At 39.6% G+C, this 23,901-nt stretch overlaps 42 non-coding genes and 14 pseudogenes across 42 annotated transcripts; all 56 read right to left on the reverse strand.

Annotated features, from left to right (window-relative positions):
- Positions 1–115: 115 nt before the first annotated feature.
- Positions 116–234, reverse strand: LOC134305480 (5S ribosomal RNA). The gene has a single exon (XR_010008557.1). It is a non-coding gene; the product is annotated as a 5S ribosomal RNA (ribosomal RNA).
- A 308-nt stretch (positions 235–542) lies between these two features.
- Positions 543–661, reverse strand: LOC134305665 (5S ribosomal RNA; annotated as a pseudogene).
- A 312-nt stretch (positions 662–973) lies between these two features.
- On the reverse strand, positions 974–1,092 carry LOC134305481 (5S ribosomal RNA). Its single transcript, XR_010008558.1, has one exon. It is a non-coding gene; the product is annotated as a 5S ribosomal RNA (ribosomal RNA).
- A 284-nt stretch (positions 1,093–1,376) lies between these two features.
- On the reverse strand, positions 1,377–1,495 carry LOC134305482 (5S ribosomal RNA). Its single transcript, XR_010008559.1, has one exon. It is a non-coding gene; the product is annotated as a 5S ribosomal RNA (ribosomal RNA).
- Positions 1,496–1,783: 288 nt separating this feature from the next.
- Positions 1,784–1,902, reverse strand: LOC134305484 (5S ribosomal RNA). Its single transcript, XR_010008561.1, has one exon. It is a non-coding gene; the product is annotated as a 5S ribosomal RNA (ribosomal RNA).
- A 304-nt stretch (positions 1,903–2,206) lies between these two features.
- On the reverse strand, positions 2,207–2,325 carry LOC134305666 (5S ribosomal RNA; annotated as a pseudogene).
- A 292-nt stretch (positions 2,326–2,617) lies between these two features.
- LOC134305486 (5S ribosomal RNA) lies at positions 2,618–2,736 on the reverse strand. The gene has a single exon (XR_010008562.1). It is a non-coding gene; the product is annotated as a 5S ribosomal RNA (ribosomal RNA).
- A 344-nt stretch (positions 2,737–3,080) lies between these two features.
- Positions 3,081–3,199, reverse strand: LOC134305487 (5S ribosomal RNA). Its single transcript, XR_010008563.1, has one exon. It is a non-coding gene; the product is annotated as a 5S ribosomal RNA (ribosomal RNA).
- A 308-nt stretch (positions 3,200–3,507) lies between these two features.
- Positions 3,508–3,626, reverse strand: LOC134305488 (5S ribosomal RNA). The gene has a single exon (XR_010008564.1). It is a non-coding gene; the product is annotated as a 5S ribosomal RNA (ribosomal RNA).
- A 308-nt stretch (positions 3,627–3,934) lies between these two features.
- Positions 3,935–4,053, reverse strand: LOC134305489 (5S ribosomal RNA). The gene has a single exon (XR_010008565.1). It is a non-coding gene; the product is annotated as a 5S ribosomal RNA (ribosomal RNA).
- Positions 4,054–4,345: 292 nt separating this feature from the next.
- On the reverse strand, positions 4,346–4,464 carry LOC134305490 (5S ribosomal RNA). Its single transcript, XR_010008566.1, has one exon. It is a non-coding gene; the product is annotated as a 5S ribosomal RNA (ribosomal RNA).
- A 523-nt stretch (positions 4,465–4,987) lies between these two features.
- Positions 4,988–5,106, reverse strand: LOC134305667 (5S ribosomal RNA; annotated as a pseudogene).
- A 284-nt stretch (positions 5,107–5,390) lies between these two features.
- On the reverse strand, positions 5,391–5,509 carry LOC134305491 (5S ribosomal RNA). Its single transcript, XR_010008567.1, has one exon. It is a non-coding gene; the product is annotated as a 5S ribosomal RNA (ribosomal RNA).
- A 324-nt stretch (positions 5,510–5,833) lies between these two features.
- Positions 5,834–5,952, reverse strand: LOC134305492 (5S ribosomal RNA). Its single transcript, XR_010008568.1, has one exon. It is a non-coding gene; the product is annotated as a 5S ribosomal RNA (ribosomal RNA).
- A 296-nt stretch (positions 5,953–6,248) lies between these two features.
- On the reverse strand, positions 6,249–6,367 carry LOC134305493 (5S ribosomal RNA). Its single transcript, XR_010008569.1, has one exon. It is a non-coding gene; the product is annotated as a 5S ribosomal RNA (ribosomal RNA).
- A 304-nt stretch (positions 6,368–6,671) lies between these two features.
- LOC134305494 (5S ribosomal RNA) lies at positions 6,672–6,790 on the reverse strand. Its single transcript, XR_010008570.1, has one exon. It is a non-coding gene; the product is annotated as a 5S ribosomal RNA (ribosomal RNA).
- A 280-nt stretch (positions 6,791–7,070) lies between these two features.
- Positions 7,071–7,189, reverse strand: LOC134305668 (5S ribosomal RNA; annotated as a pseudogene).
- A 272-nt stretch (positions 7,190–7,461) lies between these two features.
- Positions 7,462–7,580, reverse strand: LOC134305669 (5S ribosomal RNA; annotated as a pseudogene).
- A 316-nt stretch (positions 7,581–7,896) lies between these two features.
- Positions 7,897–8,015, reverse strand: LOC134305496 (5S ribosomal RNA). The gene has a single exon (XR_010008572.1). It is a non-coding gene; the product is annotated as a 5S ribosomal RNA (ribosomal RNA).
- A 308-nt stretch (positions 8,016–8,323) lies between these two features.
- Positions 8,324–8,442, reverse strand: LOC134305497 (5S ribosomal RNA). The gene has a single exon (XR_010008573.1). It is a non-coding gene; the product is annotated as a 5S ribosomal RNA (ribosomal RNA).
- Positions 8,443–8,742: 300 nt separating this feature from the next.
- Positions 8,743–8,861, reverse strand: LOC134305498 (5S ribosomal RNA). Its single transcript, XR_010008574.1, has one exon. It is a non-coding gene; the product is annotated as a 5S ribosomal RNA (ribosomal RNA).
- A 316-nt stretch (positions 8,862–9,177) lies between these two features.
- Positions 9,178–9,296, reverse strand: LOC134305499 (5S ribosomal RNA). The gene has a single exon (XR_010008575.1). It is a non-coding gene; the product is annotated as a 5S ribosomal RNA (ribosomal RNA).
- Positions 9,297–9,608: 312 nt separating this feature from the next.
- LOC134305670 (5S ribosomal RNA) lies at positions 9,609–9,727 on the reverse strand (annotated as a pseudogene).
- Positions 9,728–10,027: 300 nt separating this feature from the next.
- Positions 10,028–10,146, reverse strand: LOC134305500 (5S ribosomal RNA). Its single transcript, XR_010008576.1, has one exon. It is a non-coding gene; the product is annotated as a 5S ribosomal RNA (ribosomal RNA).
- A 324-nt stretch (positions 10,147–10,470) lies between these two features.
- LOC134305673 (5S ribosomal RNA) lies at positions 10,471–10,589 on the reverse strand (annotated as a pseudogene).
- A 300-nt stretch (positions 10,590–10,889) lies between these two features.
- LOC134305502 (5S ribosomal RNA) lies at positions 10,890–11,008 on the reverse strand. Its single transcript, XR_010008577.1, has one exon. It is a non-coding gene; the product is annotated as a 5S ribosomal RNA (ribosomal RNA).
- A 316-nt stretch (positions 11,009–11,324) lies between these two features.
- LOC134305503 (5S ribosomal RNA) lies at positions 11,325–11,443 on the reverse strand. The gene has a single exon (XR_010008578.1). It is a non-coding gene; the product is annotated as a 5S ribosomal RNA (ribosomal RNA).
- Positions 11,444–11,731: 288 nt separating this feature from the next.
- Positions 11,732–11,850, reverse strand: LOC134305504 (5S ribosomal RNA). The gene has a single exon (XR_010008579.1). It is a non-coding gene; the product is annotated as a 5S ribosomal RNA (ribosomal RNA).
- Positions 11,851–12,166: 316 nt separating this feature from the next.
- On the reverse strand, positions 12,167–12,285 carry LOC134305505 (5S ribosomal RNA). Its single transcript, XR_010008580.1, has one exon. It is a non-coding gene; the product is annotated as a 5S ribosomal RNA (ribosomal RNA).
- A 308-nt stretch (positions 12,286–12,593) lies between these two features.
- Positions 12,594–12,712, reverse strand: LOC134305674 (5S ribosomal RNA; annotated as a pseudogene).
- Positions 12,713–13,008: 296 nt separating this feature from the next.
- Positions 13,009–13,127, reverse strand: LOC134305506 (5S ribosomal RNA). Its single transcript, XR_010008582.1, has one exon. It is a non-coding gene; the product is annotated as a 5S ribosomal RNA (ribosomal RNA).
- Positions 13,128–13,423: 296 nt separating this feature from the next.
- On the reverse strand, positions 13,424–13,542 carry LOC134305675 (5S ribosomal RNA; annotated as a pseudogene).
- A 292-nt stretch (positions 13,543–13,834) lies between these two features.
- On the reverse strand, positions 13,835–13,953 carry LOC134305508 (5S ribosomal RNA). The gene has a single exon (XR_010008584.1). It is a non-coding gene; the product is annotated as a 5S ribosomal RNA (ribosomal RNA).
- A 316-nt stretch (positions 13,954–14,269) lies between these two features.
- LOC134305676 (5S ribosomal RNA) lies at positions 14,270–14,388 on the reverse strand (annotated as a pseudogene).
- Positions 14,389–14,696: 308 nt separating this feature from the next.
- LOC134305509 (5S ribosomal RNA) lies at positions 14,697–14,815 on the reverse strand. Its single transcript, XR_010008585.1, has one exon. It is a non-coding gene; the product is annotated as a 5S ribosomal RNA (ribosomal RNA).
- Positions 14,816–15,123: 308 nt separating this feature from the next.
- On the reverse strand, positions 15,124–15,242 carry LOC134305510 (5S ribosomal RNA). The gene has a single exon (XR_010008586.1). It is a non-coding gene; the product is annotated as a 5S ribosomal RNA (ribosomal RNA).
- A 276-nt stretch (positions 15,243–15,518) lies between these two features.
- On the reverse strand, positions 15,519–15,637 carry LOC134305511 (5S ribosomal RNA). The gene has a single exon (XR_010008587.1). It is a non-coding gene; the product is annotated as a 5S ribosomal RNA (ribosomal RNA).
- Positions 15,638–15,929: 292 nt separating this feature from the next.
- On the reverse strand, positions 15,930–16,048 carry LOC134305513 (5S ribosomal RNA). The gene has a single exon (XR_010008588.1). It is a non-coding gene; the product is annotated as a 5S ribosomal RNA (ribosomal RNA).
- Positions 16,049–16,340: 292 nt separating this feature from the next.
- Positions 16,341–16,459, reverse strand: LOC134305677 (5S ribosomal RNA; annotated as a pseudogene).
- A 304-nt stretch (positions 16,460–16,763) lies between these two features.
- LOC134305514 (5S ribosomal RNA) lies at positions 16,764–16,882 on the reverse strand. The gene has a single exon (XR_010008589.1). It is a non-coding gene; the product is annotated as a 5S ribosomal RNA (ribosomal RNA).
- A 324-nt stretch (positions 16,883–17,206) lies between these two features.
- Positions 17,207–17,325, reverse strand: LOC134305678 (5S ribosomal RNA; annotated as a pseudogene).
- A 312-nt stretch (positions 17,326–17,637) lies between these two features.
- On the reverse strand, positions 17,638–17,756 carry LOC134305515 (5S ribosomal RNA). The gene has a single exon (XR_010008590.1). It is a non-coding gene; the product is annotated as a 5S ribosomal RNA (ribosomal RNA).
- A 308-nt stretch (positions 17,757–18,064) lies between these two features.
- Positions 18,065–18,183, reverse strand: LOC134305679 (5S ribosomal RNA; annotated as a pseudogene).
- Positions 18,184–18,483: 300 nt separating this feature from the next.
- On the reverse strand, positions 18,484–18,602 carry LOC134305516 (5S ribosomal RNA). The gene has a single exon (XR_010008591.1). It is a non-coding gene; the product is annotated as a 5S ribosomal RNA (ribosomal RNA).
- A 296-nt stretch (positions 18,603–18,898) lies between these two features.
- Positions 18,899–19,017, reverse strand: LOC134305517 (5S ribosomal RNA). The gene has a single exon (XR_010008592.1). It is a non-coding gene; the product is annotated as a 5S ribosomal RNA (ribosomal RNA).
- A 296-nt stretch (positions 19,018–19,313) lies between these two features.
- LOC134305518 (5S ribosomal RNA) lies at positions 19,314–19,432 on the reverse strand. Its single transcript, XR_010008593.1, has one exon. It is a non-coding gene; the product is annotated as a 5S ribosomal RNA (ribosomal RNA).
- Positions 19,433–19,736: 304 nt separating this feature from the next.
- LOC134305680 (5S ribosomal RNA) lies at positions 19,737–19,855 on the reverse strand (annotated as a pseudogene).
- Positions 19,856–20,135: 280 nt separating this feature from the next.
- LOC134305520 (5S ribosomal RNA) lies at positions 20,136–20,254 on the reverse strand. The gene has a single exon (XR_010008595.1). It is a non-coding gene; the product is annotated as a 5S ribosomal RNA (ribosomal RNA).
- Positions 20,255–20,534: 280 nt separating this feature from the next.
- Positions 20,535–20,653, reverse strand: LOC134305521 (5S ribosomal RNA). Its single transcript, XR_010008596.1, has one exon. It is a non-coding gene; the product is annotated as a 5S ribosomal RNA (ribosomal RNA).
- A 300-nt stretch (positions 20,654–20,953) lies between these two features.
- LOC134305522 (5S ribosomal RNA) lies at positions 20,954–21,072 on the reverse strand. Its single transcript, XR_010008597.1, has one exon. It is a non-coding gene; the product is annotated as a 5S ribosomal RNA (ribosomal RNA).
- A 296-nt stretch (positions 21,073–21,368) lies between these two features.
- LOC134305523 (5S ribosomal RNA) lies at positions 21,369–21,487 on the reverse strand. The gene has a single exon (XR_010008598.1). It is a non-coding gene; the product is annotated as a 5S ribosomal RNA (ribosomal RNA).
- A 300-nt stretch (positions 21,488–21,787) lies between these two features.
- LOC134305524 (5S ribosomal RNA) lies at positions 21,788–21,906 on the reverse strand. Its single transcript, XR_010008599.1, has one exon. It is a non-coding gene; the product is annotated as a 5S ribosomal RNA (ribosomal RNA).
- Positions 21,907–22,210: 304 nt separating this feature from the next.
- Positions 22,211–22,329, reverse strand: LOC134305525 (5S ribosomal RNA). Its single transcript, XR_010008600.1, has one exon. It is a non-coding gene; the product is annotated as a 5S ribosomal RNA (ribosomal RNA).
- A 308-nt stretch (positions 22,330–22,637) lies between these two features.
- LOC134305526 (5S ribosomal RNA) lies at positions 22,638–22,756 on the reverse strand. Its single transcript, XR_010008601.1, has one exon. It is a non-coding gene; the product is annotated as a 5S ribosomal RNA (ribosomal RNA).
- Positions 22,757–23,307: 551 nt separating this feature from the next.
- LOC134305527 (5S ribosomal RNA) lies at positions 23,308–23,426 on the reverse strand. The gene has a single exon (XR_010008602.1). It is a non-coding gene; the product is annotated as a 5S ribosomal RNA (ribosomal RNA).
- Positions 23,427–23,714: 288 nt separating this feature from the next.
- Positions 23,715–23,833, reverse strand: LOC134305528 (5S ribosomal RNA). The gene has a single exon (XR_010008603.1). It is a non-coding gene; the product is annotated as a 5S ribosomal RNA (ribosomal RNA).
- Between the last annotated feature and the right edge of the window lie 68 nt (positions 23,834–23,901).

The following is a 23,901-nucleotide window of genomic DNA, read 5'->3' on the forward strand; positions in this document are numbered from 1 at the left end:
ATAGATAGATAGATAGATAGATAGATAGATAGATAGATAGATAGATAGATCCTTTATTATGCTAGCTAACTGCTAAATGACACTTCATGAATGGGGCTGAAACCCAAAAATAAAAAGCTTACAGCACTCAGTATTCCCAGGCAGTCTCCCATCTAGGTACTGACTGAGCCCAACCCTGCTTGGCTTCTGAGATCGGACGAGATCAGGCGTTCCCAAGGTGGTTTGGCCGTAAGCGAAAGAAGCTGGATTTAAAGGCCTGTTATAGCTAGTCAGCCAGCTATCTGAGTGCTAGCCAGCTATCTGGGCTGGAATTACATTGGAAGGCCTTTCATAGATTAGATAGATAGATAGATAGATAGATAGATAGATAGATAGATAGATAGATAGATAGATAGATAGATAGATAGATAGATAGATAGATAGATAGATAGATAGATAGATAGATAGATAGATAGATAGATAGATAGATAGATAGATCCTTTATTATGCTAGCTAACTGCTAAATGACACTTCATGAATGGGGCTGAAACCCAAAAATAAAAAGCTTACAGCACTCAGTATTCCCAGGCAGTCTCCCATCTAGGTACTGACTGAGCCCAACACTGCTTGGCTTCTGAGATCAGACGAGATCAGGCGTTCCCAAGGTGGTTTGGCCGTAAGTGAAAGAAGCTGGATTTAAAGGCCTGTTATAGCTAGTCAGCCAGCTATCTGAGTGCTAGCCAGCTATCTGGGCTGGAATTACATTGGAAGGCCTTTCATAGATTAGATAGATAGATAGATAGATAGATAGATAGATAGATAGATAGATAGATAGATAGATAGATAGATAGATAGATAGATAGATAGATAGATAGATAGATAGATAGATAGATAGATAGATAGATAGATAGATAGATAGATAGATAGATCCTTTATTATGCTAGCTAACTGCTAAATGACACTTCATGAATGGGGCTGAAACCCAAAAATAAAAAGCTTACAGCACTCAGTATTCCCAGGCAGTCTCCCATCTAGGTACTGACTGAGCCCAACCCTGCTTGGCTTCTGAGATCGGACGAGATCAGGCGTTCCCAAGGTGGTTTGGCCGTAAGCTAAAGAAGCTGGATTTAAAGGCCTGTTATAGCTAGTCAGCCAGCTATCTGAGTGCTAGCCAGCTATCTGGGCTGGAATTACATTGGAAGGCCTTTCATAGATTAGATAGATAGATAGATAGATAGATAGATAGATAGATAGATAGATAGATAGATAGATAGATAGATAGATAGATAGATAGATAGATAGATAGATAGATAGATAGATAGATAGATAGATCCTTTATTATGCTAGCTAACTGCTAAATGACACTTCATGAATGGGGCTGAAACCCAAAAATAAAAAGCTTACAGCACTCAGTATTCCCAGGCAGTCTCCCATCTAGGTACTGACTGAGCCCAACCCTGCTTGGCTTCTGAGATCGGACGAGATCAGGCGTTCCCAAGGTGGTTTGGCCGTAAGCGAAAGAAGCTGGATTTAAAGGCCTGTTATAGCTAGTCAGCCAGCTATCTGAGTGCTAGCCAGCTATCTGGGCTGGAATTACATTGGAAGGCCTTTCATAGATTAGATAGATAGATAGATAGATAGATAGATAGATAGATAGATAGATAGATAGATAGATAGATAGATAGATAGATAGATAGATAGATAGATAGATAGATAGATAGATAGATAGATAGATAGATCCTTTATTATGCTAGCTAACTGCTAAATGACACTTCATGAATGGGGCTGAAACCCAAAAATAAAAAGCTTACAGCACTCAGTATTCCCAGGCAGTCTCCCATCTAGGTACTGACTGAGCCCAACCCTGCTTGGCTTCTGAGATCGGACGAGATCAGGCGTTCCCAAGGTGGTTTGGCCGTAAGCGAAAGAAGCTGGATTTAAAGGCCTGTTATAGCTAGTCAGCCAGCTATCTGAGTGCTAGCCAGCTATCTGGGCTGGAATTACATTGGAAGGCCTTTCATAGATTAGATAGATAGATAGATAGATAGATAGATAGATAGATAGATAGATAGATAGATAGATAGATAGATAGATAGATAGATAGATAGATAGATAGATAGATAGATAGATAGATAGATAGATAGATAGATAGATAGATAGATCCTTTATTATGCTAGCTAACTGCTAAATGACACTTCATGAATGGGGCTGAAACCCAAAAATAAAAAGCTTACAGCACTCAGTATTCCCAGGCAGTCTCCCATCTAGGTACTGACTGAGCCCAACACTGCTTGGCTTCTGAGATCAGACGAGATCAGGCGTTCCCAAGGTGGTTTGGCCGTAAGTGAAAGAAGCTGGATTTAAAGGCCTGTTATAGCTAGTCAGCCAGCTATCTGAGTGCTAGCCAGCTATCTGGGCTGGAATTACATTGGAAGGCCTTTCATAGATTAGATAGATAGATAGATAGATAGATAGATAGATAGATAGATAGATAGATAGATAGATAGATAGATAGATAGATAGATAGATAGATAGATAGATAGATAGATAGATAGATAGATAGATAGATAGATCCTTTATTATGCTAGCTAACTGCTAAATGACACTTCATGAATGGGGCTGAAACCCAAAAATAAAAAGCTTACAGCACTCAGTATTCCCAGGCAGTCTCCCATCTAGGTACTGACTGAGCCCAACCCTGCTTGGCTTCTGAGATCGGACGAGATCAGGCGTTCCCAAGGTGGTTTGGCCGTAAGCTAAAGAAGCTGGATTTAAAGGCCTGTTATAGCTAGTCAGCCAGCTATCTGAGTGCTAGCCAGCTATCTGGGCTGGAATTACATTGGAAGGCCTTTCATAGATTAGATAGATAGATAGATAGATAGATAGATAGATAGATAGATAGATAGATAGATAGATAGATAGATAGATAGATAGATAGATAGATAGATAGATAGATAGATAGATAGATAGATAGATAGATAGATAGATAGATAGATAGATAGATAGATAGATAGATAGATAGATAGATAGATAGATCCTTTATTATGCTAGCTAACTGCTAAATGACACTTCATGAATGGGGCTGAAACCCAAAAATAAAAAGCTTACAGCACTCAGTATTCCCAGGCAGTCTCCCATCTAGGTACTGACTGAGCCCAACCCTGCTTGGCTTCTGAGATCGGACGAGATCAGGCGTTCCCAAGGTGGTTTGGCCGTAAGCGAAAGAAGCTGGATTTAAAGGCCTGTTATAGCTAGTCAGCCAGCTATCTGAGTGCTAGCCAGCTATCTGGGCTGGAATTACATTGGAAGGCCTTTCATAGATTAGATAGATAGATAGATAGATAGATAGATAGATAGATAGATAGATAGATAGATAGATAGATAGATAGATAGATAGATAGATAGATAGATAGATAGATAGATAGATAGATAGATAGATAGATAGATAGATAGATAGATAGATCCTTTATTATGCTAGCTAACTGCTAAATGACACTTCATGAATGGGGCTGAAACCCAAAAATAAAAAGCTTACAGCACTCAGTATTCCCAGGCAGTCTCCCATCTAGGTACTGACTGAGCCCAACCCTGCTTGGCTTCTGAGATCGGACGAGATCAGGCGTTCCCAAGGTGGTTTGGCCGTAAGCGAAAGAAGCTGGATTTAAAGGCCTGTTATAGCTAGTCAGCCAGCTATCTGAGTGCTAGCCAGCTATCTGGGCTGGAATTACATTGGAAGGCCTTTCATAGATTAGATAGATAGATAGATAGATAGATAGATAGATAGATAGATAGATAGATAGATAGATAGATAGATAGATAGATAGATAGATAGATAGATAGATAGATAGATAGATAGATAGATAGATAGATAGATAGATAGATAGATAGATCCTTTATTATGCTAGCTAACTGCTAAATGACACTTCATGAATGGGGCTGAAACCCAAAAATAAAAAGCTTACAGCACTCAGTATTCCCAGGCAGTCTCCCATCTAGGTACTGACTGAGCCCAACCCTGCTTGGCTTCTGAGATCGGACGAGATCAGGCGTTCCCAAGGTGGTTTGGCCGTAAGCGAAAGAAGCTGGATTTAAAGGCCTGTTATAGCTAGTCAGCCAGCTATCTGAGTGCTAGCCAGCTATCTGGGCTGGAATTACATTGGAAGGCCTTTCATAGATTAGATAGATAGATAGATAGATAGATAGATAGATAGATAGATAGATAGATAGATAGATAGATAGATAGATAGATAGATAGATAGATAGATAGATAGATAGATAGATAGATAGATAGATAGATAGATCCTTTATTATGCTAGCTAACTGCTAAATGACACTTCATGAATGGGGCTGAAACCCAAAAATAAAAAGCTTACAGCACTCAGTATTCCCAGGCAGTCTCCCATCTAGGTACTGACTGAGCCCAACCCTGCTTGGCTTCTGAGATCGGACGAGATCAGGCGTTCCCAAGGTGGTTTGGCCGTAAGCGAAATAAGCTGCATTTAAAGGCCTGTTATAGCTAGTCAGCCAGCTATCTGAGTGCTAGCCAGCTATCTGGGCTGGAATTACATTGGAAGGCCTTTCATAGATAGATAGATAGATAGATAGATAGATAGATAGATAGATAGATAGATAGATAGATAGATAGATAGATAGATAGATAGATAGATAGATAGATAGATAGATAGATAGATAGATAGATAGATAGATAGATAGATAGATAGATAGATAGATAGATAGATAGATAGATAGATAGATAGATAGATAGATAGATAGATAGATAGATAGATAGATAGATAGATAGATAGATAGATAGATAGATAGATAGATAGATAGATAGATAGATAGATAGATAGATAGATAGATAGATAGATAGATAGATAGATAGATAGATAGATAGATAGATAGATAGATAGATAGATAGATAGATAGATAGATAGATAGATCCTTTATTATGCTAGCTAACTGCTAAATGACACTTCATGAATGGGGCTGAAACCCAAAAATAAAAAGCTTACAGCACTCAGTATTCCCAGGCAGTCTCCCATCTAGGTACTGACTGAGCCCAACACTGCTTGGCTTCTGAGATCAGACGAGATCAGGCGTTCCCAAGGTGGTTTGGCCGTAAGTGAAAGAAGCTGGATTTAAAGGCCTGTTATAGCTAGTCAGCCAGCTATCTGAGTGCTAGCCAGCTATCTGGGCTGGAATTACATTGGAAGGCCTTTCATAGATTAGATAGATAGATAGATAGATAGATAGATAGATAGATAGATAGATAGATAGATAGATAGATAGATAGATAGATAGATAGATAGATAGATAGATAGATAGATAGATAGATAGATAGATCCTTTATTATGCTAGCTAACTGCTAAATGACACTTCATGAATGGGGCTGAAACCCAAAAATAAAAAGCTTACAGCACTCAGTATTCCCAGGCAGTCTCCCATCTAGGTACTGACTGAGCCCAACCCTGCTTGGCTTCTGAGATCGGACGAGATCAGGCGTTCCCAAGGTGGTTTGGCCGTAAGCTAAAGAAGCTGGATTTAAAGGCCTGTTATAGCTAGTCAGCCAGCTATCTGAGTGCTAGCCAGCTATCTGGGCTGGAATTACATTGGAAGGCCTTTCATAGATTAGATAGATAGATAGATAGATAGATAGATAGATAGATAGATAGATAGATAGATAGATAGATAGATAGATAGATAGATAGATAGATAGATAGATAGATAGATAGATAGATAGATAGATAGATAGATAGATAGATAGATAGATAGATAGATAGATAGATCCTTTATTATGCTAGCTAACTGCTAAATGACACTTCATGAATGGGGCTGAAACCCAAAAATAAAAAGCTTACAGCACTCAGTATTCCCAGGCAGTCTCCCATCTAGGTACTGACTGAGCCCAACCCTGCTTGGCTTCTGAGATCGGACGAGATCAGGCGTTCCCAAGGTGGTTTGGCCGTAAGCGAAAGAAGCTGGATTTAAAGGCCTGTTATAGCTAGTCAGCCAGCTATCTGAGTGCTAGCCAGCTATCTGGGCTGGAATTACATTGGAAGGCCTTTCATAGATTAGATAGATAGATAGATAGATAGATAGATAGATAGATAGATAGATAGATAGATAGATAGATAGATAGATAGATAGATAGATAGATAGATAGATAGATAGATAGATAGATAGATAGATAGATAGATAGATCCTTTATTATGCTAGCTAACTGCTAAATGACACTTCATGAATGGGGCTGAAACCCAAAAATAAAAAGCTTACAGCACTCAGTATTCCCAGGCAGTCTCCCATCTAGGTACTGACTGAGCCCAACCCTGCTTGGCTTCTGAGATCGGACGAGATCAGGCGTTCCCAAGGTGGTTTGGCCGTAAGCGAAAGAAGCTGGATTTAAAGGCCTGTTATAGCTAGTCAGCCAGCTATCTGAGTGCTAGCCAGCTATCTGGGCTGGAATTACATTGGAAGGCCTTTCATAGATTAGATAGATAGATAGATAGATAGATAGATAGATAGATAGATAGATAGATAGATAGATAGATAGATAGATAGATAGATAGATAGATAGATAGATAGATAGATAGATAGATAGATAGATAGATAGATAGATAGATAGATCCTTTATTATGCTAGCTAACTGCTAAATGACACTTCATGAATGGGGCTGAAACCCAAAAATAAAAAGCTTACAGCACTCAGTATTCCCAGGCAGTCTCCCATCTAGGTACTGACTGAGCCCAACCCTGCTTGGCTTCTGAGATCGGACGAGATCAGGCGTTCCCAAGGTGGTTTGGCCGTAAGCGAAAGAAGCTGGATTTAAAGGCCTGTTATAGCTAGTCAGCCAGCTATCTGAGTGCTAGCCAGCTATCTGGGCTGGAATTACATTGGAAGGCCTTTCATAGATTAGATAGATAGATAGATAGATAGATAGATAGATAGATAGATAGATAGATAGATAGATAGATAGATAGATAGATAGATAGATAGATAGATAGATAGATAGATAGATAGATAGATCCTTTATTATGCTAGCTAACTGCTAAATGACACTTCATGAATGGGGCTGAAACCCAAAAATAAAAAGCTTACAGCACTCAGTATTCCCAGGCAGTCTCCCATCTAGGTACTGACTGAGCCCAACACTGCTTGGCTTCTGAGATCAGACGAGATCAGGCGTTCCCAAGGTGGTTTGGCCGTAAGTGAAAGAAGCTGGATTTAAAGGCCTGTTATAGCTAGTCAGCCAGCTATCTGAGTGCTAGCCAGCTATCTGGGCTGGAATTACATTGGAAGGCCTTTCATAGATTAGATAGATAGATAGATAGATAGATAGATAGATAGATAGATAGATAGATAGATAGATAGATAGATAGATAGATAGATAGATAGATAGATAGATAGATAGATAGATCCTTTATTATGCTAGCTAACTGCTAAATGACACTTCATGAATGGGGCTGAAACCCAAAAATAAAAAGCTTACAGCACTCAGTATTCCCAGGCAGTCTCCCATCTAGGTACTGACTGAGCCCAACACTGCTTGGCTTCTGAGATCAGACGAGATCAGGCGTTCCCAAGGTGGTTTGGCCGTAAGTGAAAGAAGCTGGATTTAAAGGCCTGTTATAGCTAGTCAGCCAGCTATCTGAGTGCTAGCCAGCTATCTGGGCTGGAATTACATTGGAAGGCCTTTCATAGATTAGATAGATAGATAGATAGATAGATAGATAGATAGATAGATAGATAGATAGATAGATAGATAGATAGATAGATAGATAGATAGATAGATAGATAGATAGATAGATAGATAGATAGATAGATAGATAGATAGATAGATAGATAGATAGATCCTTTATTATGCTAGCTAACTGCTAAATGACACTTCATGAATGGGGCTGAAACCCAAAAATAAAAAGCTTACAGCACTCAGTATTCCCAGGCAGTCTCCCATCTAGGTACTGACTGAGCCCAACCCTGCTTGGCTTCTGAGATCGGACGAGATCAGGCGTTCCCAAGGTGGTTTGGCCGTAAGCTAAAGAAGCTGGATTTAAAGGCCTGTTATAGCTAGTCAGCCAGCTATCTGAGTGCTAGCCAGCTATCTGGGCTGGAATTACATTGGAAGGCCTTTCATAGATTAGATAGATAGATAGATAGATAGATAGATAGATAGATAGATAGATAGATAGATAGATAGATAGATAGATAGATAGATAGATAGATAGATAGATAGATAGATAGATAGATAGATAGATAGATAGATAGATAGATAGATAGATCCTTTATTATGCTAGCTAACTGCTAAATGACACTTCATGAATGGGGCTGAAACCCAAAAATAAAAAGCTTACAGCACTCAGTATTCCCAGGCAGTCTCCCATCTAGGTACTGACTGAGCCCAACCCTGCTTGGCTTCTGAGATCGGACGAGATCAGGCGTTCCCAAGGTGGTTTGGCCGTAAGCGAAAGAAGCTGGATTTAAAGGCCTGTTATAGCTAGTCAGCCAGCTATCTGAGTGCTAGCCAGCTATCTGGGCTGGAATTACATTGGAAGGCCTTTCATAGATTAGATAGATAGATAGATAGATAGATAGATAGATAGATAGATAGATAGATAGATAGATAGATAGATAGATAGATAGATAGATAGATAGATAGATAGATAGATAGATAGATAGATAGATAGATAGATAGATAGATCCTTTATTATGCTAGCTAACTGCTAAATGACACTTCATGAATGGGGCTGAAACCCAAAAATAAAAAGCTTACAGCACTCAGTATTCCCAGGCAGTCTCCCATCTAGGTACTGACTGAGCCCAACCCTGCTTGGCTTCTGAGATCGGACGAGATCAGGCGTTCCCAAGGTGGTTTGGCCGTAAGCGAAAGAAGCTGGATTTAAAGGCCTGTTATAGCTAGTCAGCCAGCTATCTGAGTGCTAGCCAGCTATCTGGGCTGGAATTACATTGGAAGGCCTTTCATAGATTAGATAGATAGATAGATAGATAGATAGATAGATAGATAGATAGATAGATAGATAGATAGATAGATAGATAGATAGATAGATAGATAGATAGATAGATAGATAGATAGATAGATAGATAGATAGATAGATAGATAGATAGATAGATAGATCCTTTATTATGCTAGCTAACTGCTAAATGACACTTCATGAATGGGGCTGAAACCCAAAAATAAAAAGCTTACAGCACTCAGTATTCCCAGGCAGTCTCCCATCTAGGTACTGACTGAGCCCAACCCTGCTTGGCTTCTGAGATCGGACGAGATCAGGCGTTCCCAAGGTGGTTTGGCCGTAAGCGAAAGAAGCTGGATTTAAAGGCCTGTTATAGCTAGTCAGCCAGCTATCTGAGTGCTAGCCAGCTATCTGGGCTGGAATTACATTGGAAGGCCTTTCATAGATTAGATAGATAGATAGATAGATAGATAGATAGATAGATAGATAGATAGATAGATAGATAGATAGATAGATAGATAGATAGATAGATAGATAGATAGATAGATAGATAGATAGATAGATAGATAGATAGATAGATAGATAGATAGATCCTTTATTATGCTAGCTAACTGCTAAATGACACTTCATGAATGGGGCTGAAACCCAAAAATAAAAAGCTTACAGCACTCAGTATTCCCAGGCAGTCTCCCATCTAGGTACTGACTGAGCCCAACACTGCTTGGCTTCTGAGATCAGACGAGATCAGGCGTTCCCAAGGTGGTTTGGCCGTAAGTGAAAGAAGCTGGATTTAAAGGCCTGTTATAGCTAGTCAGCCAGCTATCTGAGTGCTAGCCAGCTATCTGGGCTGGAATTACATTGGAAGGCCTTTCATAGATTAGATAGATAGATAGATAGATAGATAGATAGATAGATAGATAGATAGATAGATAGATAGATAGATAGATAGATAGATAGATAGATAGATAGATAGATAGATAGATAGATAGATAGATAGATAGATAGATAGATCCTTTATTATGCTAGCTAACTGCTAAATGACACTTCATGAATGGGGCTGAAACCCAAAAATAAAAAGCTTACAGCACTCAGTATTCCCAGGCAGTCTCCCATCTAGGTACTGACTGAGCCCAACCCTGCTTGGCTTCTGAGATCGGACGAGATCAGGCGTTCCCAAGGTGGTTTGGCCGTAAGCGAAAGAAGCTGGATTTAAAGGCCTGTTATAGCTAGTCAGCCAGCTATCTGAGTGCTAGCCAGCTATCTGGGCTGGAATTACATTGGAAGGCCTTTCATAGATTAGATAGATAGATAGATAGATAGATAGATAGATAGATAGATAGATAGATAGATAGATAGATAGATAGATAGATAGATAGATAGATAGATAGATAGATAGATAGATAGATAGATAGATAGATAGATAGATAGATAGATAGATAGATAGATAGATAGATCCTTTATTATGCTAGCTAACTGCTAAATGACACTTCATGAATGGGGCTGAAACCCAAAAATAAAAAGCTTACAGCACTCAGTATTCCCAGGCAGTCTCCCATCTAGGTACTGACTGAGCCCAACACTGCTTGGCTTCTGAGATCAGACGAGATCAGGCGTTCCCAAGGTGGTTTGGCCGTAAGTGAAAGAAGCTGGATTTAAAGGCCTGTTATAGCTAGTCAGCCAGCTATCTGAGTGCTAGCCAGCTATCTGGGCTGGAATTACATTGGAAGGCCTTTCATAGATTAGATAGATAGATAGATAGATAGATAGATAGATAGATAGATAGATAGATAGATAGATAGATAGATAGATAGATAGATAGATAGATAGATAGATAGATAGATAGATAGATAGATAGATAGATAGATAGATAGATCCTTTATTATGCTAGCTAACTGCTAAATGACACTTCATGAATGGGGCTGAAACCCAAAAATAAAAAGCTTACAGCACTCAGTATTCCCAGGCAGTCTCCCATCTAGGTACTGACTGAGCCCAACCCTGCTTGGCTTCTGAGATCGGACGAGATCAGGCGTTCCCAAGGTGGTTTGGCCGTAAGCTAAAGAAGCTGGATTTAAAGGCCTGTTATAGCTAGTCAGCCAGCTATCTGAGTGCTAGCCAGCTATCTGGGCTGGAATTACATTGGAAGGCCTTTCATAGATTAGATAGATAGATAGATAGATAGATAGATAGATAGATAGATAGATAGATAGATAGATAGATAGATAGATAGATAGATAGATAGATAGATAGATAGATAGATAGATAGATAGATAGATAGATAGATAGATAGATAGATAGATAGATAGATCCTTTATTATGCTAGCTAACTGCTAAATGACACTTCATGAATGGGGCTGAAACCCAAAAATAAAAAGCTTACAGCACTCAGTATTCCCAGGCAGTCTCCCATCTAGGTACTGACTGAGCCCAACCCTGCTTGGCTTCTGAGATCGGACGAGATCAGGCGTTCCCAAGGTGGTTTGGCCGTAAGCGAAAGAAGCTGGATTTAAAGGCCTGTTATAGCTAGTCAGCCAGCTATCTGAGTGCTAGCCAGCTATCTGGGCTGGAATTACATTGGAAGGCCTTTCATAGATTAGATAGATAGATAGATAGATAGATAGATAGATAGATAGATAGATAGATAGATAGATAGATAGATAGATAGATAGATAGATAGATAGATAGATAGATAGATAGATAGATAGATAGATAGATCCTTTATTATGCTAGCTAACTGCTAAATGACACTTCATGAATGGGGCTGAAACCCAAAAATAAAAAGCTTACAGCACTCAGTATTCCCAGGCAGTCTCCCATCTAGGTACTGACTGAGCCCAACCCTGCTTGGCTTCTGAGATCGGACGAGATCAGGCGTTCCCAAGGTGGTTTGGCCGTAAGCGAAAGAAGCTGGATTTAAAGGCCTGTTATAGCTAGTCAGCCAGCTATCTGAGTGCTAGCCAGCTATCTGGGCTGGAATTACATTGGAAGGCCTTTCATAGATTAGATAGATAGATAGATAGATAGATAGATAGATAGATAGATAGATAGATAGATAGATAGATAGATAGATAGATAGATAGATAGATAGATAGATAGATAGATAGATAGATAGATAGATAGATAGATAGATAGATAGATAGATAGATAGATCCTTTATTATGCTAGCTAACTGCTAAATGACACTTCATGAATGGGGCTGAAACCCAAAAATAAAAAGCTTACAGCACTCAGTATTCCCAGGCAGTCTCCCATCTAGGTACTGACTGAGCCCAACCCTGCTTGGCTTCTGAGATCGGACGAGATCAGGCGTTCCCAAGGTGGTTTGGCCGTAAGCGAAAGAAGCTGGATTTAAAGGCCTGTTATAGCTAGTCAGCCAGCTATCTGAGTGCTAGCCAGCTATCTGGGCTGGAATTACATTGGAAGGCCTTTCATAGATTAGATAGATAGATAGATAGATAGATAGATAGATAGATAGATAGATAGATAGATAGATAGATAGATAGATAGATAGATAGATAGATAGATAGATAGATAGATAGATAGATAGATAGATAGATAGATAGATAGATAGATAGATCCTTTATTATGCTAGCTAACTGCTAAATGACACTTCATGAATGGGGCTGAAACCCAAAAATAAAAAGCTTACAGCACTCAGTATTCCCAGGCAGTCTCCCATCTAGGTACTGACTGAGCCCAACACTGCTTGGCTTCTGAGATCAGACGAGATCAGGCGTTCCCAAGGTGGTTTGGCCGTAAGTGAAAGAAGCTGGATTTAAAGGCCTGTTATAGCTAGTCAGCCAGCTATCTGAGTGCTAGCCAGCTATCTGGGCTGGAATTACATTGGAAGGCCTTTCATAGATTAGATAGATAGATAGATAGATAGATAGATAGATAGATAGATAGATAGATAGATAGATAGATAGATAGATAGATAGATAGATAGATAGATAGATAGATAGATAGATAGATAGATAGATAGATAGATAGATCCTTTATTATGCTAGCTAACTGCTAAATGACACTTCATGAATGGGGCTGAAACCCAAAAATAAAAAGCTTACAGCACTCAGTATTCCCAGGCAGTCTCCCATCTAGGTACTGACTGAGCCCAACCCTGCTTGGCTTCTGAGATCGGACGAGATCAGGCGTTCCCAAGGTGGTTTGGCCGTAAGCGAAAGAAGCTGGATTTAAAGGCCTGTTATAGCTAGTCAGCCAGCTATCTGAGTGCTAGCCAGCTATCTGGGCTGGAATTACATTGGAAGGCCTTTCATAGATTAGATAGATAGATAGATAGATAGATAGATAGATAGATAGATAGATAGATAGATAGATAGATAGATAGATAGATAGATAGATAGATAGATAGATAGATAGATAGATAGATAGATAGATAGATAGATAGATCCTTTATTATGCTAGCTAACTGCTAAATGACACTTCATGAATGGGGCTGAAACCCAAAAATAAAAAGCTTACAGCACTCAGTATTCCCAGGCAGTCTCCCATCTAGGTACTGACTGAGCCCAACACTGCTTGGCTTCTGAGATCAGACGAGATCAGGCGTTCCCAAGGTGGTTTGGCCGTAAGTGAAAGAAGCTGGATTTAAAGGCCTGTTATAGCTAGTCAGCCAGCTATCTGAGTGCTAGCCAGCTATCTGGGCTGGAATTACATTGGAAGGCCTTTCATAGATTAGATAGATAGATAGATAGATAGATAGATAGATAGATAGATAGATAGATAGATAGATAGATAGATAGATAGATAGATAGATAGATAGATAGATAGATAGATAGATAGATAGATAGATAGATAGATCCTTTATTATGCTAGCTAACTGCTAAATGACACTTCATGAATGGGGCTGAAACCCAAAAATAAAAAGCTTACAGCACTCAGTATTCCCAGGCAGTCTCCCATCTAGGTACTGACTGAGCCCAACCCTGCTTGGCTTCTGAGATCGGACGAGATCAGGCGTTCCCAAGGTGGTTTGGCCGTAAGCGAAAGAAGCTGGATTTAAAGGCCTGTTATAGCTAGTCAGCCAGCTATCTGAGTGCTAGCCAGCTATCTGGGCTGGAATTACATTGGAAGGCCTTTCATAGATTAGATAGATAGATAGATAGATAGATAGATAGATAGATAGATAGATAGATAGATAGATAGATAGATAGATAGATAGATAGATAGATAGATAGATAGATAGATAGATAGATAGATAGATAGATAGATAGATAGATAGATAGATAGATAGATCCTTTATTATGCTAGCTAACTGCTAAATGACACTTCATGAATGGGGCTGAAACCCAAAAATAAAAAGCTTACAGCACTCAGTATTCCCAGGCAGTCTCCCATCTAGGTACTGACTGAGCCCAACACTGCTTGGCTTCTGAGATCAGACGAGATCAGGCGTTCCCAAGGTGGTTTGGCCGTAAGTGAAAGAAGCTGGATTTAAAGGCCTGTTATAGCTAGTCAGCCAGCTATCTGAGTGCTAGCCAGCTATCTGGGCTGGAATTACATTGGAAGGCCTTTCATAGATTAGATAGATAGATAGATAGATAGATAGATAGATAGATAGATAGATAGATAGATAGATAGATAGATAGATAGATAGATAGATAGATAGATAGATAGATAGATAGATAGATAGATAGATAGATAGATAGATAGATAGATAGATCCTTTATTATGCTAGCTAACTGCTAAATGACACTTCATGAATGGGGCTGAAACCCAAAAATAAAAAGCTTACAGCACTCAGTATTCCCAGGCAGTCTCCCATCTAGGTACTGACTGAGCCCAACCCTGCTTGGCTTCTGAGATCGGACGAGATCAGGCGTTCCCAAGGTGGTTTGGCCGTAAGCTAAAGAAGCTGGATTTAAAGGCCTGTTATAGCTAGTCAGCCAGCTATCTGAGTGCTAGCCAGCTATCTGGGCTGGAATTACATTGGAAGGCCTTTCATAGATTAGATAGATAGATAGATAGATAGATAGATAGATAGATAGATAGATAGATAGATAGATAGATAGATAGATAGATAGATAGATAGATAGATAGATAGATAGATAGATAGATAGATAGATAGATAGATAGATAGATAGATAGATCCTTTATTATGCTAGCTAACTGCTAAATGACACTTCATGAATGGGGCTGAAACCCAAAAATAAAAAGCTTACAGCACTCAGTATTCCCAGGCAGTCTCCCATCTAGGTACTGACTGAGCCCAACCCTGCTTGGCTTCTGAGATCGGACGAGATCAGGCGTTCCCAAGGTGGTTTGGCCGTAAGCGAAAGAAGCTGGATTTAAAGGCCTGTTATAGCTAGTCAGCCAGCTATCTGAGTGCTAGCCAGCTATCTGGGCTGGAATTACATTGGAAGGCCTTTCATAGATTAGATAGATAGATAGATAGATAGATAGATAGATAGATAGATAGATAGATAGATAGATAGATAGATAGATAGATAGATAGATAGATAGATAGATAGATAGATAGATAGATCCTTTATTATGCTAGCTAACTGCTAAATGACACTTCATGAATGGGGCTGAAACCCAAAAATAAAAAGCTTACAGCACTCAGTATTCCCAGGCAGTCTCCCATCTAGGTACTGACTGAGCCCAACCCTGCTTGGCTTCTGAGATCGGACGAGATCAGGCGTTCCCAAGGTGGTTTGGCCGTAAGCGAAAGAAGCTGGATTTAAAGGCCTGTTATAGCTAGTCAGCCAGCTATCTGAGTGCTAGCCAGCTATCTGGGCTGGAATTACATTGGAAGGCCTTTCATAGATTAGATAGATAGATAGATAGATAGATAGATAGATAGATAGATAGATAGATAGATAGATAGATAGATAGATAGATAGATAGATAGATAGATAGATAGATAGATAGATAGATAGATAGATAGATAGATCCTTTATTATGCTAGCTAACTGCTAAATGACACTTCATGAATGGGGCTGAAACCCAAAAATAAAAAGCTTACAGCACTCAGTATTCCCAGGCAGTCTCCCATCTAGGTACTGACTGAGCCCAACCCTGCTTGGCTTCTGAGATCGGACGAGATCAGGCGTTCCCAAGGTGGTTTGGCCGTAAGCGAAAGAAGCTGGATTTAAAGGCCTGTTATAGCTAGTCAGCCAGCTATCTGAGTGCTAGCCAGCTATCTGGGCTGGAATTACATTGGAAGGCCTTTCATAGATTAGATAGATAGATAGATAGATAGATAGATAGATAGATAGATAGATAGATAGATAGATAGATAGATAGATAGATAGATAGATAGATAGATAGATAGATAGATAGATAGATAGATAGATAGATAGATCCTTTATTATGCTAGCTAACTGCTAAATGACACTTCATGAATGGGGCTGAAACCCAAAAATAAAAAGCTTACAGCACTCAGTATTCCCAGGCAGTCTCCCATCTAGGTACTGACTGAGCCCAACACTGCTTGGCTTCTGAGATCAGACGAGATCAGGCGTTCCCAAGGTGGTTTGGCCGTAAGTGAAAGAAGCTGGATTTAAAGGCCTGTTATAGCTAGTCAGCCAGCTATCTGAGTGCTAGCCAGCTATCTGGGCTGGAATTACATTGGAAGGCCTTTCATAGATTAGATAGATAGATAGATAGATAGATAGATAGATAGATAGATAGATAGATAGATAGATAGATAGATAGATAGATAGATAGATAGATAGATAGATAGATAGATAGATAGATAGATAGATAGATAGATAGATAGATAGATCCTTTATTATGCTAGCTAACTGCTAAATGACACTTCATGAATGGGGCTGAAACCCAAAAATAAAAAGCTTACAGCACTCAGTATTCCCAGGCAGTCTCCCATCTAGGTACTGACTGAGCCCAACCCTGCTTGGCTTCTGAGATCGGACGAGATCAGGCGTTCCCAAGGTGGTTTGGCCGTAAGCGAAAGAAGCTGGATTTAAAGGCCTGTTATAGCTAGTCAGCCAGCTATCTGAGTGCTAGCCAGCTATCTGGGCTGGAATTACATTGGAAGGCCTTTCATAGATTAGATAGATAGATAGATAGATAGATAGATAGATAGATAGATAGATAGATAGATAGATAGATAGATAGATAGATAGATAGATAGATAGATAGATAGATAGATAGATAGATAGATAGATAGATAGATAGATAGATAGATAGATAGATAGATAGATAGATCCTTTATTATGCTAGCTAACTGCTAAATGACACTTCATGAATGGGGCTGAAACCCAAAAATAAAAAGCTTACAGCACTCAGTATTCCCAGGCAGTCTCCCATCTAGGTACTGACTGAGCCCAACACTGCTTGGCTTCTGAGATCAGACGAGATCAGGCGTTCCCAAGGTGGTTTGGCCGTAAGTGAAAGAAGCTGGATTTAAAGGCCTGTTATAGCTAGTCAGCCAGCTATCTGAGTGCTAGCCAGCTATCTGGGCTGGAATTACATTGGAAGGCCTTTCATAGATTAGATAGATAGATAGATAGATAGATAGATAGATAGATAGATAGATAGATAGATAGATAGATAGATAGATAGATAGATAGATAGATAGATAGATAGATAGATAGATAGATAGATAGATAGATAGATAGATAGATAGATAGATAGATCCTTTATTATGCTAGCTAACTGCTAAATGACACTTCATGAATGGGGCTGAAACCCAAAAATAAAAAGCTTACAGCACTCAGTATTCCCAGGCAGTCTCCCATCTAGGTACTGACTGAGCCCAACCCTGCTTGGCTTCTGAGATCGGACGAGATCAGGCGTTCCCAAGGTGGTTTGGCCGTAAGCGAAAGAAGCTGGATTTAAAGGCCTGTTATAGCTAGTCAGCCAGCTATCTGAGTGCTAGCCAGCTATCTGGGCTGGAATTACATTGGAAGGCCTTTCATAGATTAGATAGATAGATAGATAGATAGATAGATAGATAGATAGATAGATAGATAGATAGATAGATAGATAGATAGATAGATAGATAGATAGATAGATAGATAGATAGATAGATAGATAGATAGATAGATAGATAGATAGATAGATCCTTTATTATGCTAGCTAACTGCTAAATGACACTTCATGAATGGGGCTGAAACCCAAAAATAAAAAGCTTACAGCACTCAGTATTCCCAGGCAGTCTCCCATCTAGGTACTGACTGAGCCCAACACTGCTTGGCTTCTGAGATCAGACGAGATCAGGCGTTCCCAAGGTGGTTTGGCCGTAAGTGAAAGAAGCTGGATTTAAAGGCCTGTTATAGCTAGTCAGCCAGCTATCTGAGTGCTAGCCAGCTATCTGGGCTGGAATTACATTGGAAGGCCTTTCATAGATTAGATAGATAGATAGATAGATAGATAGATAGATAGATAGATAGATAGATAGATAGATAGATAGATAGATAGATAGATAGATAGATAGATAGATAGATAGATAGATAGATAGATAGATAGATAGATAGATAGATCCTTTATTATGCTAGCTAACTGCTAAATGACACTTCATGAATGGGGCTGAAACCCAAAAATAAAAAGCTTACAGCACTCAGTATTCCCAGGCAGTCTCCCATCTAGGTACTGACTGAGCCCAACCCTGCTTGGCTTCTGAGATCGGACGAGATCAGGCGTTCCCAAGGTGGTTTGGCCGTAAGCTAAAGAAGCTGGATTTAAAGGCCTGTTATAGCTAGTCAGCCAGCTATCTGAGTGCTAGCCAGCTATCTGGGCTGGAATTACATTGGAAGGCCTTTCATAGATTAGATAGATAGATAGATAGATAGATAGATAGATAGATAGATAGATAGATAGATAGATAGATAGATAGATAGATAGATAGATAGATAGATAGATAGATAGATAGATAGATAGATAGATAGATAGATAGATCCTTTATTATGCTAGCTAACTGCTAAATGACACTTCATGAATGGGGCTGAAACCCAAAAATAAAAAGCTTACAGCACTCAGTATTCCCAGGCAGTCTCCCATCTAGGTACTGACTGAGCCCAACCCTGCTTGGCTTCTGAGATCGGACGAGATCAGGCGTTCCCAAGGTGGTTTGGCCGTAAGCGAAAGAAGCTGGATTTAAAGGCCTGTTATAGCTAGTCAGCCAGCTATCTGAGTGCTAGCCAGCTATCTGGGCTGGAATTACATTGGAAGGCCTTTCATAGATTAGATAGATAGATAGATAGATAGATAGATAGATAGATAGATAGATAGATAGATAGATAGATAGATAGATAGATAGATAGATAGATAGATAGATAGATAGATAGATAGATAGATAGATAGATAGATAGATCCTTTATTATGCTAGCTAACTGCTAAATGACACTTCATGAATGGGGCTGAAACCCAAAAATAAAAAGCTTACAGCACTCAGTATTCCCAGGCAGTCTCCCATCTAGGTACTGACTGAGCCCAACCCTGCTTGGCTTCTGAGATCGGACGAGATCAGGCGTTCCCAAGGTGGTTTGGCCGTAAGCGAAAGAAGCTGGATTTAAAGGCCTGTTATAGCTAGTCAGCCAGCTATCTGAGTGCTAGCCAGCTATCTGGGCTGGAATTACATTGGAAGGCCTTTCATAGATTAGATAGATAGATAGATAGATAGATAGATAGATAGATAGATAGATAGATAGATAGATAGATAGATAGATAGATAGATAGATAGATAGATAGATAGATAGATAGATAGATAGATAGATAGATAGATAGATAGATAGATCCTTTATTATGCTAGCTAACTGCTAAATGACACTTCATGAATGGGGCTGAAACCCAAAAATAAAAAGCTTACAGCACTCAGTATTCCCAGGCAGTCTCCCATCTAGGTACTGACTGAGCCCAACACTGCTTGGCTTCTGAGATCAGACGAGATCAGGCGTTCCCAAGGTGGTTTGGCCGTAAGTGAAAGAAGCTGGATTTAAAGGCCTGTTATAGCTAGTCAGCCAGCTATCTGAGTGCTAGCCAGCTATCTGGGCTGGAATTACATTGGAAGGCCTTTCATAGATTAGATAGATAGATAGATAGATAGATAGATAGATAGATAGATAGATAGATAGATAGATAGATAGATAGCTAGATAGATAGATAGATAGATAGATAGATAGATAGATAGATAGATCCTTTATTATGCTAGCTAACTGCTAAATGACACTTCATGAATGGGGCTGAAACCCAAAAATAAAAAGCTTACAGCACTCAGTATTCCCAGGCAGTCTCCCATCTAGGTACTGACTGAGCCCAACCCTGCTTGGCTTCTGAGATCGGACGAGATCAGGCGTTCCCAAGGTGGTTTGGCCGTAAGCTAAAGAAGCTGGATTTAAAGGCCTGTTATAGCTAGTCAGCCAGCTATCTGAGTGCTAGCCAGCTATCTGGGCTGGAATTACATTGGAAGGCCTTTCATAGATTAGATAGATAGATAGATAGATAGATAGATAGATAGATAGATAGATAGATAGATAGATAGATAGATAGATAGATAGATAGATAGATAGATAGATAGATAGATAGATAGATAGATCCTTTATTATGCTAGCTAACTGCTAAATGACACTTCATGAATGGGGCTGAAACCCAAAAATAAAAAGCTTACAGCACTCAGTATTCCCAGGCAGTCTCCCATCTAGGTACTGACTGAGCCCAACCCTGCTTGGCTTCTGAGATCGGACGAGATCAGGCGTTCCCAAGGTGGTTTGGCCGTAAGCGAAAGAAGCTGGATTTAAAGGCCTGTTATAGCTAGTCAGCCAGCTATCTGAGTGCTAGCCAGCTATCTGGGCTGGAATTACATTGGAAGGCCTTTCATAGATTAGATAGATAGATAGATAGATAGATAGATAGATAGATAGATAGATAGATAGATAGATAGATAGATAGATAGATAGATAGATAGATAGATAGATAGATAGATAGATAGATAGATAGATAGATAGATAGATAGATCCTTTATTATGCTAGCTAACTGCTAAATGACACTTCATGAATGGGGCTGAAACCCAAAAATAAAAAGCTTACAGCACTCAGTATTCCCAGGCAGTCTCCCATCTAGGTACTGACTGAGCCCAACCCTGCTTGGCTTCTGAGATCGGACGAGATCAGGCGTTCCCAAGGTGGTTTGGCCGTAAGCGAAAGAAGCTGGATTTAAAGGCCTGTTATAGCTAGTCAGCCAGCTATCTGAGTGCTAGCCAGCTATCTGGGCTGGAATTACATTGGAAGGCCTTTCATAGATTAGATAGATAGATAGATAGATAGATAGATAGATAGATAGATAGATAGATAGATAGATAGATAGATAGATAGATAGATAGATAGATAGATAGATAGATAGATAGATAGATAGATAGATAGATAGATAGATCCTTTATTATGCTAGCTAACTGCTAAATGACACTTCATGAATGGGGCTGAAACCCAAAAATAAAAAGCTTACAGCACTCAGTATTCCCAGGCAGTCTCCCATCTAGGTACTGACTGAGCCCAACCCTGCTTGGCTTCTGAGATCGGACGAGATCAGGCGTTCCCAAGGTGGTTTGGCCGTAAGCGAAAGAAGCTGGATTTAAAGGCCTGTTATAGCTAGTCAGCCAGCTATCTGAGTGCTAGCCAGCTATCTGGGCTGGAATTACATTGGAAGGCCTTTCATAGATTAGATAGATAGATAGATAGATAGATAGATAGATAGATAGATAGATAGATAGATAGATAGATAGATAGATAGATAGATAGATAGATAGATAGATAGATAGATAGATAGATAGATAGATAGATAGATAGATAGATCCTTTATTATGCTAGCTAACTGCTAAATGACACTTCATGAATGGGGCTGAAACCCAAAAATAAAAAGCTTACAGCACTCAGTATTCCCAGGCAGTCTCCCATCTAGGTACTGACTGAGCCCAACCCTGCTTGGCTTCTGAGATCGGACGAGATCAGGCGTTCCCAAGGTGGTTTGGCCGTAAGCGAAAGAAGCTGGATTTAAAGGCCTGTTATAGCTAGTCAGCCAGCTATCTGAGTGCTAGCCAGCTATCTGGGCTGGAATTACATTGGAAGGCCTTTCATAGATTAGATAGATAGATAGATAGATAGATAGATAGATAGATAGATAGATAGATAGATAGATAGATAGATAGATAGATAGATAGATAGATAGATAGATAGATAGATAGATAGATAGATAGATAGATAGATAGATAGATAGATCCTTTATTATGCTAGCTAACTGCTAAATGACACTTCATGAATGGGGCTGAAACCCAAAAATAAAAAGCTTACAGCACTCAGTATTCCCAGGCAGTCTCCCATCTAGGTACTGACTGAGCCCAACCCTGCTTGGCTTCTGAGATCGGACGAGATCAGGCGTTCCCAAGGTGGTTTGGCCGTAAGCGAAAGAAGCTGGATTTAAAGGCCTGTTATAGCTAGTCAGCCAGCTATCTGAGTGCTAGCCAGCTATCTGGGCTGGAATTACATTGGAAGGCCTTTCATAGATTAGATAGATAGATAGATAGATAGATAGATAGATAGATAGATAGATAGATAGATAGATAGATAGATAGATAGATAGATAGATAGATAGATAGATAGATAGATAGATAGATAGATAGATAGATAGATAGATAGATAGATAGATCCTTTATTATGCTAGCTAACTGCTAAATGACACTTCATGAATGGGGCTGAAACCCAAAAATAAAAAGCTTACAGCACTCAGTATTCCCAGGCAGTCTCCCATCTAGGTACTGACTGAGCCCAACCCTGCTTGGCTTCTGAGATCGGACGAGATCAGGCGTTCCCAAGGTGGTTTGGCCGTAAGCGAAATAAGCTGCATTTAAAGGCCTGTTATAGCTAGTCAGCCAGCTATCTGAGTGCTAGCCAGCTATCTGGGCTGGAATTACATTGGAAGGCCTTTCATAGATAGATAGATAGATAGATAGATAGATAGATAGATAGATAGATAGATAGATAGATAGATAGATAGATAGATAGATAGATAGATAGATAGATAGATAGATAGATAGATAGATAGATAGATAGATAGATAGATAGATAGATAGATAGATAGATAGATAGATAGATAGATAGATAGATAGATAGATAGATAGATAGATAGATAGATAGATAGATAGATAGATAGATAGATAGATAGATAGATAGATAGATAGATAGATAGATAGATAGATAGATAGATAGATAGATAGATAGATAGATAGATAGATAGATAGATAGATAGATAGATAGATAGATAGATAGATAGATAGATAGATAGATAGATAGATAGATAGATAGATAGATAGATAGATCCTTTATTATGCTAGCTAACTGCTAAATGACACTTCATGAATGGGGCTGAAACCCAAAAATAAAAAGCTTACAGCACTCAGTATTCCCAGGCAGTCTCCCATCTAGGTACTGACTGAGCCCAACCCTGCTTGGCTTCTGAGATCGGACGAGATCAGGCGTTCCCAAGGTGGTTTGGCCGTAAGCGAAAGAAGCTGGATTTAAAGGCCTGTTATAGCTAGTCAGCCAGCTATCTGAGTGCTAGCCAGCTATCTGGGCTGGAATTACATTGGAAGGCCTTTCATAGATTAGATAGATAGATAGATAGATAGATAGATAGATAGATAGATAGATAGATAGATAGATAGATAGATAGATAGATAGATAGATAGATAGATAGATAGATAGATAGATAGATAGATAGATAGATCCTTTATTATGCTAGCTAACTGCTAAATGACACTTCATGAATGGGGCTGAAACCCAAAAATAAAAAGCTTACAGCACTCAGTATTCCCAGGCAGTCTCCCATCTAGGTACTGACTGAGCCCAACCCTGCTTGGCTTCTGAGATCGGACGAGATCAGGCGTTCCCAAGGTGGTTTGGCCGTAAGCGAAAGAAGCTGGATTTAAAGGCCTGTTATAGCTAGTCAGCCAGCTATCTGAGTGCTAGCCAGCTATCT

Source organism: Trichomycterus rosablanca, unplaced genomic scaffold, assembly GCF_030014385.1.
Source record: "Trichomycterus rosablanca isolate fTriRos1 unplaced genomic scaffold, fTriRos1.hap1 scaffold_142, whole genome shotgun sequence".
NCBI classification, from domain to species: domain Eukaryota; kingdom Metazoa; phylum Chordata; class Actinopteri; order Siluriformes; family Trichomycteridae; genus Trichomycterus; species Trichomycterus rosablanca.